This window comes from Sinocyclocheilus grahami, unplaced genomic scaffold, assembly GCF_001515645.1.
Source record: "Sinocyclocheilus grahami isolate Dianchi unplaced genomic scaffold, SAMN03320097.WGS_v1.1 scaffold483.1, whole genome shotgun sequence".
Classification (NCBI taxonomy): Eukaryota; Metazoa; Chordata; class Actinopteri; order Cypriniformes; family Cyprinidae; genus Sinocyclocheilus; species Sinocyclocheilus grahami.
The window spans coordinates 91,833-92,916 of NW_015505662.1; the positions used below are offsets into that span (position 1 = coordinate 91,833).

Here is a 1,084-nt window from a genome sequence, read left to right on the forward strand (position 1 = left end):
TAAAACCATGTCTGCATTTGTGATCGGAGAAACGACAAACAACAAGCGCTAATCTACACTGCTCAAAACTCGCGTTTGAATCATCAGTGGCAAATCCTTTAAATATGAAAACGTACTTACAGACTGTGAGTCAGCATTATTTGTCAGCATCATAGACTGTGGTCAGCATGCGCGCCGAAGGGGAAACAGGGGAACTGAATTCACCGGAACACCGGCATTGTAGGCTACTCTCACAGGAAACAGTCCTTGTCCTCCGTAAAATGCGTTGCACACATCTGAATATTTGGTTTGAACTGTTCTGGAACAGTGTTGTAAATACAACTTAACCACTGATTTCTAGATGTGTCCTCTTTTGGAAGACCAAACAAAGTATTTTCACTTTCACAATGAAGCACACAGTGTCTTCATGACACGGCGGCAGCAGCAACACTACAGCGAGAATCAAAGTTACGCCTTCTTTCTTGCCGTGAACATTTGGGTGGTGTAATGCAAATCTTCCCACACAGTGACGTAGACATGTGGGGGCGTGTTTAAACTAGGCGTTTTAGGAGGGCGTGGACGAGTCTTAACTTTTATGAAGAATATCTCTTTGGGTTTGAGACTTTAGTCTTTGCAACTTTAGGGATCTTATCTATTCCCGAACAGCTTGTAACACTACAAAGAGAAAATAAAACTTGAAATCGCATCATATGACCCCTTTAAGACCTGAAGTGGCCAGAAAAGGTAAAGAGTTATGAGAAAATATGATGCGTGTCAGATCTGCATCATGTTCAGCAGCAGCAGCTCTTAAAGCAGCCAAAATAACCTAATAACCCAGCTGATGTGATATGTTAATCAAAAAACAAAAGAAAAAAGAGGAAATCAATAACTTTTGTAGCTTTAAGGATTCATCTATATTTAATTTAGAACTTAATGTTTGATAACTTTATTCAATTTCTGTATATTTTCTACTTGCTGAAGGGCACAGGTAGCTAAATATGACATGCATTATAATGAGTTTATGTGAAGATGTTTTAAGTTCACTTAAATTAGAAGTTGCTATTTTTTAAAGTCTAATAAATGTTAAAATTGATAGCTCTCAGTT

At 38.2% G+C, this 1,084-nt stretch overlaps 1 protein-coding gene across 1 annotated transcript in view; it reads left to right on the forward strand.

Annotated features, from left to right (window-relative positions):
* The window catches only part of LOC107553842 (ATP-binding cassette sub-family C member 8-like), a 61,393-nt gene that overhangs the window by 48,054 nt on the left and 12,255 nt on the right, over window positions 1-1,084 (forward strand). The gene's annotated exons all lie outside the window — the stretch shown is intronic.